This window comes from Tenrec ecaudatus, chromosome 4, assembly GCF_050624435.1.
Source record: "Tenrec ecaudatus isolate mTenEca1 chromosome 4, mTenEca1.hap1, whole genome shotgun sequence".
NCBI lineage: Eukaryota > Metazoa > Chordata > Mammalia > Afrosoricida > Tenrecidae > Tenrec > Tenrec ecaudatus.
In genome coordinates, this window is record NC_134533.1 from 57212061 (window position 1) to 57222110 (window position 10050).

General features: G+C 35.4%; 1 non-coding gene across 1 annotated transcript; it reads left to right on the forward strand.

Moving 5' to 3' along the window:
- Positions 1-7937: 7937 nt before the first annotated feature.
- LOC142447401 (U1 spliceosomal RNA) lies at positions 7938-8101 on the forward strand. The gene has a single exon (XR_012784124.1). It is a non-coding gene; the product is annotated as a U1 spliceosomal RNA (small nuclear RNA).
- Positions 8102-10050: the final 1949 nt, after the last annotated feature.

Genomic DNA, 10050 nt, shown 5'->3' on the forward strand with positions numbered 1-10050 from the left:
TAAGCAATTCAAAGACCAGGAATCAAAAATGGCCAAAGATAGACCCTCACTCTCACTAGGTATTGAAGACACACAAAATAAAACAATAAACTACTACTTAAATCAATATGATAAAAAAATTCTGAAGATATTTAAATATAATTATAAGGAAAAGAGGGAGGCAGAAATACTTAGTTCCATGCTCCTGGATTGGAAGATGCAGTGCAGTGAAATGTCAATATTATTACTAAAATCGCTTTATAAATTCAATGCAATCTCAATCTAAGTCCAAGCACAATTCTTCAGAGAAATGAAAAAACTAATCACTTACTTCATACAAAAAGAACCCCTGTTTTATAAAACACTATTAAAAATTCAAAGCAAGCAGAAGGCCTTTCACTCCCAGATGTTAAAACCTATTATATAACCACAGTAATGGAAACAACTTAGTAAGAGTACAATGATACAGATAGAGATGAATGGATTAGAATTAAGAAACCTGAGATACAATCAAACTCCTACAGAAACTTGATCTTTGATAAAGAGATAAAACACAGTAAGTGGGGGAAGAGATAGCCTTTTACATAACTTAGTACTGGAAAAATTGGATCTCCACCTTCAAAAGAATAAAAATATCCATAACTAATGTCATGTTAAAAAAAACACAAAACCTTGAGATGGATTAAACACATAAATATAACCTCTAGAACCATAAAGACCATCAATGCAAAATAGGGCCAAACTTAAGGTCTCTGAGAAAAGCATGAATACACCACTGAACATAATGAAAAATACCCACACTACAGAAGACAAAATAGATGACTATACAACATTTATGTGCATGAAAATTTTTTATCAAGTGAGTTAAAAAGAGAGCCCACCAATTGGGAAATAATATTTAGCAATGACAAATGAGACATGGGGCTAATTTCAAAAATCTATAGAAAACTATAATACCATAATAAGAAAAATACAAATAACTGAATAAAAAATGGACAGAAGACATCAATAGACAATTTATTAAAGACAACATCCAGGTGGCCAACAATCATATGAAGAAATGTTTGTGTGTTCATTACCTATAAGAGAAATACAAATTAAAACAACAATGAGATACTACCTCACAGCAACACTATTAGCAAAACATTTTAAAACAGAAAATAATAAATGCTAGAGAGAATATGGAGAAATTGAACATTTGTTAATTGCTGATGGGATTGCAAATTGTACAACCACTATTGAAATCAGCATGGCACTTTCTTAAACAAATGCATATACAAATACCTTAAGATTCTTCAATTCCTCTTTTGGTAGAGAAATATATAATAAATAAAGAAGAAGATAAGTTGGGGAAATAATAGCTACCAGATAACAAGCATAAGAAGATCTCCTCAGCAACTACCAGATAGGTTCCACTTGGAAGGAGGTCCTGCACTTCCTGGAAGTGAGAAACTCAATGTAAACAATAAGTAGACCCAATTTTTTAAAAGTAGGAGAGCAGCAGTGCTTGCTGACAGATCCCCCTTTACCACAGACCAGTGACAAGCTGCTTCTGTGAACTTCACTCCTCCCTGCATAGCTGATTTTCTCAGCCAGATAAACCTCTTAACTCACTGGCTTTTGGGTGCCCTGATGGAAAGCAGATGCAGTGGACAAGTAGGTGCAGACAGTAAGTCCCCGTGCATCATTCCCGCATCCCACCCCCTTCTTCCTCTCTTGTTTTATTCTCTGGTCTCCTCCTTGCTCACATTCTGAACCTATCCCATGTAAAAACACTACCAAAGGAGTAGGAATTCTCACCCACAAAACAGTTTTATTTCATATTTTATTTTATTCTCTACCTCCCCACATTTCCCTCCCCTTACCTATCACCTTCTATTTCTTTTTAATTTAATTTAATTTTTTTAACAATTTATTGGGGCTCATACAATTCTTATCACAGTTCATACATATACATACATCAGTTGTATAAAGCACATCTGTACAGTCTTTGCACTAATCATTTTTTTCTCCTCTTTTCTTTTTTTACATTTTATTAGGGACTCATACAACTCTTATCACAATCCATACATATACATACATCAATTGTATAAAGCACATGCATACATTCCCTGCCCCAATCATTCTCAAAGCATTGGCTCTCCACTTAAGCCCCTTGCATCAGGTCCTCTTTTTTTTCCCCTCCCTCCCCTTTTCCCCCTCCCTCATGTGCCCTTGGTAATTTATACATCGTTATTTTGTCATATCTTGCCCTATCCGGAGTCTCCCTTCCCCCCCCCTTCTCTGCTGTCCCTCTCCCAGGGAAGAGGTCACATGTGGATCCTTGTAATCAGTTCCCCCTTTCCAACCCACTCACCCTCCACTCTCCCAGCATCGCCCCTTACACCCTTGGCCCTGAAGGTATCATCCACCCTGGATTCCCTGTACCTCCAGCCCTTATATGTACCAGTGTACAGCCTCTGCCCTATCCAGCCCTGGATATCACCTTTCTTCTATTTCATCACTGTATGTTTTCCAGCTCCTACTAGACATCACCCATATCACTAGATAGATATGACCCAGAAGCCCACATTTCACTAATAGCTGTATCACAATGTTGAGGACATAGCAGTCAACCACCATAAACCTCCCAAATCAAGAAAAACAAGTACTTAAGCCACCCAAAACCAATGAAGTACCAAAAGCCATGCAACTATCAAAAGCAGAATTTAGAAAAAAATATTTTTGGTCCATTCAAGAGATGTTAGGAACATTCATGAGAACAATGGAAAAATTGAGAAACTAAAATTCTTAAGTCAAAATGAATCTCAGAAGATAAACAATTATATAACAGAATTTGACAACATAGTAAAAGACCTGAGGAATAGAATGTAAAAAAAGGAAAATCAAATCAGTGAGGTCAAAGACAATCACTCTGATTATAATCGATAGGACAAACAGTTAACCAAAAAAAAAATGAAGGAATCCAAAGAAAATCTGATAGTGATTTGGGACACTATCAATGTCAATAGATTAAATGACCCATTGAAAAGACAGAGAGTAGCAGGGTGAATTAAAACCAACATCAATCTATACACTGTCTATATGAGACACAATATAAACTCAAAGACAAAAATATAGTAAAAATCAAGAATGATGAAAATATACTAACAATCAAGAATGATAAAAAGGCAGGAGTGGTGATATTAATCACTGATAAAACAGATTTGAAGGTGAATAATATAATAAGAGACAAGAATGTGAACTACAGTATGATAAAAACACAATACACCAGGAACCCAATAAAAGATCATTGAAATATTTCAATCAAATTCTCACAAATTTAAAATTAAGATAAACAACTAAACAATAATAGGAGACTTCAACATATCACTCTCAAGGAAAGGCAGACCATCAAGAAAGAAACTCAACTAAAAAAGATAAACAACACAATCAACCTACATATTTACAGTGCTTTTCACTCAACAATACAGCATACATTCTTCTCTAGAGCATATAGGAGATACTCTAAAACAGACTGCTTATTAGGCCAAAAGTTACGCTTCAAAAAATTCAAAATAATTGAGATCCTGTGGTCCATTTTTTTCAGATCACAACGCTACAAAACTGGAAATCAAAAGTAGAAAGAACAGGTGCATAAACACAAAAACACGGAGAATGAACAACATACTACTTAAAAACAACTGGGTAATCTACTAAGAGATGAAATGAAGAAATTCCTTGAAACAAATGAGAACAATAAAACATTATGCCAAAACTTTTGGGAGACAACAAAAGCAGTTATCAGAGGACAATGTATAGTAATCAACACACATGAAAAAAGAGAAGAAATCAAAAATAAAAAATTAACATAACATCTCCAACAACTAGGATAAGAGGAAGAACATAGACCCTCAAGAACAGAGGGAAAGAAATCATAAAGATTAGAGCTGAAATAAGTGAACTAGGAAACAGGAAAACAATGGGGAAAATCAACAAAACAAGAAGTTAGTTTCTTGAAAGGTTTAACAAAATGAACAAACCTCTGGCAAATCTAACCAAGGGGTGAAAAAAGAGTAGATACAAATATCTAAAATTAGAGATGAAAAGAAAGATATCACAAAGAATCCAAGTGAAATAAAAAGAATAACTCAATATTACAAAAAAGTGTACATTTCTTGATAATCTACAAGAAATGTATAAATACCTAATAATACACTATCTGCCTAAATTGATGCAGGTAGATGAAGAAAATATGACAAACCCTTAATAAAAGACTAAATAGAGAAAGTCATCAAGAAACTTCCAACCAAGAAAAGCCCAGATTGCTCCATGGGGGAATTTTACCAAGTATTCATGGAAGAGCTGACATCAATTCTATACAGATTATTCTATATTAAAGAAAGGGACAGAAAAGTCCCAAACTCATTCTATAAAACCAGCATAACCCTGCAAGAAAACTAGACAAAGACGCCCACAAAGGCAAAAAAAAATTACAGACCAACATTCCTCCTGAATATAGATGCACAAATTTTCAACAATATTCTGGCCAATGAAATTCAACAGTATATAAAAAAATTCATAATGGCTAAGTTGGAATCATTGATTCATACCAAGGATTCATGGATGGGCCAAAATTTGAAAAACAATTAATTTAATGTAACACAAACAAGACAAAAACATTCATATTGATCACATCATTAGGTGCAGGGAAAAACATTTGGGAATATCCAATTAGAAATATTATAAATACCCATTTCTAATAAAAGCACTCAGTAAAATAGGAATAGAAGGAAAATTCTTCAACACAGTAAAGCCCATATGTGAAAATCCAATGGCAAATATCCCACTCAGAAGGGGAAAACTGAAAATATGTCCCCTGAAAACAGAAAGTAGACAAGGATACCTCTTATCACCACTCATATTGAACATTGTGCTGGAAATCTTAGCCAGAACTATGAGACAACCACCACAACAGCAAAGGAATATAATTAAACAAAGAAAAGGTGAAGCGCTAGCAATTTGTAAACAATGTGATTTTATATAGAGAGAACTCCAAGGAGTCCTCAAACAATTGAGAGGTTTGGTAAAAATTAACAAATGAACAAGCAGAAATCAATCAGATTTCTATTTATCAGTGATAAGAGCTCTGAAAAAAAATCAAGAAAACATTGTCATTTACAATAGCCACACAAAGGATGAAATACCTAGGAATAAACCTAAACTAAAATAAACTAGACCAATACAAAGACAACTACAGAACATTATTATAAGAAATCACAAGAAACTTGCACTAATGGAAGAATATCCTGTGTGTTCATGGATAGGAAGATTGAATATTATGAAAATACTACTGAAAACAGTCACAAATGCCTTGTAATTCTGATCCAAATCCAAGCTTCATTCATTATAGGAATAGAAAAACTAACTACCAACCTCTTATGAAGAAGGGAGAGGCCCATGACAAGCACAGAACTTCTCAACAAATAGGACAAAGTAGGAGACTTTGAACTCACTCCCATTGAGTAGATACCAGCTCATAGTGACCCTAGAGGATGTGATAGAACTGTCCTGGTGGGTTTCTGAGACTATAGCAATTCAATGTGCAACCACTACAGCCCACAGGGCTCCTCAGGCTATGCACTACCTGGCCTTAGAACCTATTATAGAGCTACAGTTGTCCAAACAGATTGGTAGTCATACAATGATAGATACAACACCAATGGAATAGGACAGAAAACCCATAACTAAAAGCAACCACCTATAGAAAACTGATTTTTTACAACAAATCCCAACCCCCAATCTGCAGAAAAATGAAATAGGAACCATACTTCATGCCCCCCTAAAACAAACAAATTCAAGATGGATTAGAGACCTAAATATAAACCCCAGAGCTATAAGGACTACCAATGAGAAAATTGGAACAAACTTAAGGGCCCTGTAGCACAGCATACAGGCACTACCAAATATAATAAAGAAAACACACAGTGGAAGACAAAATACATGATTGGGACTTATTAAAAACACTAAATACATCAAAAGACTTCATCAAAAGAGTAAAATGAAAGCTCAAAGATTAGGGAAAAATCATTAGCAATGAAACAACAGACTAATTACTAAAACCTATATAATTCTGCAACACCTCATTAAGGAAAACAAACACACAGACACACACAAATTACCCACTTAAAAAGTGGGCAAAGGACATGAATACACAATTCACAAAGGAGGATATTTGGATGCCATCCAAGGTATACATATGAAAAGGGAAACAAAGGCACAGTGATATGATGATGCAGAAGAGGTGAAGAAAAAAAAAACAAACGAGGGAGGTACTGTCAGCCATCCAAACAGATGAGTTAGAAAAATGTTTCCAAGAATGGAATCGCAGATTTGACAAATGTATTAAGTGTAATGGAGAATACATTGAAGGTGATAAAGTTGTTTTGTAAAAAAATTTAAATACAGTGTGGTAGTTACATAATCTGGTGTCAATTTGGGATTTGAGAGGATTAAGAGTGAAGGGGTGGAGTCTAGTCTGTCAATCGGGTCATAGCCAATGAGGCTTTTGTGTGGACATGGATTTCCCAAGGACTCTGGGAATTCTTATATTTCCTCCCTGGAGGCAGGAGACACTTTGTCTCTCTCTCTGCTCACTCCCTGAGAGAGTATCTACTGACAAGACACATGGGGCTATGGTAATGGTAGTGAGAACCCTGGACCTGGAGGAGCCACATGGAAACCCCTGCCAGCGCTGAGATGCTTACAATACCATTGGATCCACAAGACTTCCCACCCACCGGACTGTGATCTTCCTGCATTTGGCATCATTGTATGTGTTTTTTTTAGTCTGAAGAGGACTTTATAGATTAGTATTGGACATATGGGCTAATATCAGACTAAAGGATTTGATTTGGACTGGGCTGGGATATTTTCTTAATGTACATTTGCTCTTATATATAAAGCTCTTTCCCATACACATGAGTGCCTCTATGAATATGTTTCTCTAGGCTATCTAGTCTTACACACACAGCTTTGAAAACAAATTTGGTTCTTTTTGGGTACCCCCTCCTATAATCTCCCATATTCATTGCATCACATACAGTTCACAGCAGCAAGAAGCTGGAAATAGCCTAAATGCCCATCAGTAGATGAATGGATAAAGAAATTGTGGTATATACACACAATGCATCCCCAAAATACAGTGATGAAATCATGAAGCACCTTATGACATGGATGGGCCTAGAAACTATTAGGTGAGTGAGGTTAGTCAATCATAAAAGGATACATATTATAGAGGTCACTGCCATAGCGATAAACACCATGTTGAAAGCAGGTCATGTAACCTTCAAATCCTGTCTCCCAAGCAAAGAGGTAGATAGATAGCTTACCTAATGTTCATGAACCATATGCCACCTCCCTTAGGTGTACAGCTTAAAAATCACTTTGGCAGAAGAGACCTCACCTCAACTGGCCTCAGTTTTTCAAGATGGCAGGCAACGGAGATCATTCAGTTGCTGCCATACAACACCATGACAGGTCACCCCAACCAAAATAATAAGCAAACCTTAGTGGAAATTCAAGTCATGATGGGAGGAAGGGATTATTCATATATCTCTGGTTTATATATGTCCCTGGTTCACTTTAGAGACATCATTATCATTTTATGATAGAGAACCATCCCCCGGGGCATGAGGTAATTCTATTGATAATGTTATTAATTTAGGCAACAGTATAGAATTTAAACCACTATCTCACTATCTGCCTCCAACAACGTGATTACATTATTTTTGGTAGGTAAATGGGAAGCTAATAATAATGAGTACAAGAAAGAAGAAAATGTTCTAAAATTGATTGTAGTGATGACTGAACAGCTTAAAAATATGATTAAACTTGAATTATATGAAATATGAATTATATATTAATAAACCTTAAAAGGAAGGATATGGGCTATTACAATAATAATTTCACATTTTTTTATACTTACCTGGCAGGGGAGATACCATGATCACGAAGGTGGTTTTCCCAGGGCGAGGCTTATCCATTGCACTCCGGATGTGCTGACCCCTGCGATTTCCCCAAATGTGGGAAACTCGACTGCATAATTTGTGGTAGTGGGGGACTGCGTTCGCGCTCTCCCCTGATAAAAAAAAAATAATAAAAAAAAAATAAAAATAAATAATTTCACATTTTTAATGTAGCAATACTGTTTAACTTACCCTCCTATACAGGCAAGATTCAGAGACATTGTGGGTGAGATTCCCAAAGATCTCAATAAAATTATTATCATAATAAAATGAGTCACATGCATTTTTTTAATTCCCAAATGCACATAAAAGTTATGTTTACACAACACTTTAATATATTAAGTATGTGGTGGGATCTCACTATCACCAGCCCAGAGAAGAGCCAGTAGTAGAAGTATTTTTGGGGTAGGGGGGGTGGTGGTGAGGGTGGGGGTGGTCGGGTAAAAAAAGAAAAAAAATATTAAGTATGCATTAACAAATGAAAAGTTTGAATATTGTGACAATTACCAATATGCTGTTGGGAAAAAACTTACTTGATGCCGGGTTGCCACAAACCTTCAATTTCTAACGTGCAATATCTTCAAAGCACAATAAAGCTAAGTGTAATAAAATAAGGTATGTATTTAATAGATTGTTCTGAGACTGGAACTGTTTGTAGGAGTAGAAAATCCAGTCTTTCTCCCAAGTAGCTGCCGGTGGTTTAGAATTATTGAGCATGACGATCGCAGCCCAACTCGTAACCATCATGGCTCCTTACCCATAGTGTATTTAGACCATTCACATGTGAAATGATTATCAATGTAGTTGGATTAATCTCAACCATCATTATAACTGTTACTTTTGTTTTACTTGTTCTTTGTCTTTTTTCCCTTTACCCTCTATTTCTGCATCATTTCGTTTCTCTCTTTTCGTAGAATATCACTTATACTTCTTTGAAAAAAAATTTTTAGTGGTTGCCCTAGAATTTGTGACCTATGTTTACCACTAATCTTTAAATCCACTTTCAAATAACATATATCACTTCATGGGTAGTACAGATATCTTCTAACAGAACACTCTCAATTCTTTCCTCCTGTTTCCTAACATTGCTGTTATTTTATTTTATATTCTAATGTTACATAACCAATCATCTAACATTGTATTATTAATTGAATAGCTATTTATGAGAAAATTAATAATAAAAACATTTTATTTGTAATAAATTGAGTAACTAAATCACTTTAATATGACTTTATTTAATTTTCATTCATTCTTTCATTACTCTTCCATGCTTTGTGTTTCTGACCTATATTTTTATCTTCCTAGATAGATGAAGAATTAACTGTTTTCAACATTTCTTCCAAATCAGGTCTACTAGTGGCAAATTCCTTCCACTTTTGCTTGTCTGAGTCTTTATTTCTCTTGCACTTTTGAATAATAATTTCACCGGATACAGAATTCTACATGGATGATTTTTTGTTTTTCTTTCAACACTTTAAATATTGCACTTCACCCTCTTCTTGCTTATGTGGCTTCTGATAAATTTGATTTAATTCTAATTCTTGTCCTTCTCTAATCCTGTTGCTGCTTAGCCACTCTTAGAACAGGGGTGGGGAATGTCCAGCTCATGGCTGTAGTGTCAGTACCAGTTAACAGCACATGCCTCACTGAACACAAGCAGCTTTAGCCATCACATTGTTGTAGTCGTTAAGGGCCATGGATTCAGTTCCAACTTATAGTGACCCTATCTATGTACAAGTGTCCCGTCCTGCATCCGCCGCACGATTATTTTTATGTTTAAACCTATTGTTACAGTCACTGTGTCAGTCTATCTTGTTTAGGGCCTTCTTCTTTTTTGTTGCCCCTCTACTATACTAAGCATAATGTCCTTCTTCTGAGACAGGTCTCTCATGACACCATGTCCAAAATACATGAGATGAATTCTCACCAGCCTTGTCTCTGAGGAGCATGTCTCTAAGGAGCCATCACATTAGAGGTGAGTTAATGAAATGTTTGACCGAATAAAGCAGGCTAACTTTTACATATATAATTTTGCATGGCTTTGAATGATGTTAAAAATATATAC